This window comes from Juglans regia, unplaced genomic scaffold (genome assembly GCF_001411555.2).
Source record: "Juglans regia cultivar Chandler unplaced genomic scaffold, Walnut 2.0 Scaffold_4456, whole genome shotgun sequence".
In the NCBI taxonomy this organism is placed as follows: Eukaryota; Viridiplantae; Streptophyta; class Magnoliopsida; order Fagales; family Juglandaceae; genus Juglans; species Juglans regia.
This window is the reverse complement of record NW_023359279.1, coordinates 1-213: the sequence shown is the minus strand read 5'-3', so window position 1 is coordinate 213 and position 213 is coordinate 1. Positions and strand designations below refer to the sequence as shown.

The 213-nt window shown below is 53.1% G+C and overlaps 1 non-coding gene across 1 annotated transcript; it reads right to left on the bottom strand.

The window, feature by feature from the left end:
• Positions 1-45: 45 nt before the first annotated feature.
• On the bottom strand, positions 46-201 carry LOC118345773. The gene has a single exon (XR_004799252.1). It is a non-coding gene; the product is annotated as a 5.8S ribosomal RNA (ribosomal RNA).
• Between the last annotated feature and the right edge of the window lie 12 nt (positions 202-213).

Below are 213 nucleotides of genomic sequence, written 5' to 3'. Positions count from 1 at the left end.
ACCCCACACATCATAAGAAGTGTTTGGGGTTGGGGCAACGATGCGTGACACCCAGGCAGACGTGCCCTCGGCCGAATGGCTTCGGGCGCAACTTGCGTTCAAAGACTCGTTGATTCGCGGGATTCTGCAATTCACACCAAGTATCGCATTTCGCTACGTTCTTCATCGATGCGAGAGCCGAGATATCCGTTGCCGAGAGTCGTTATGTATCAT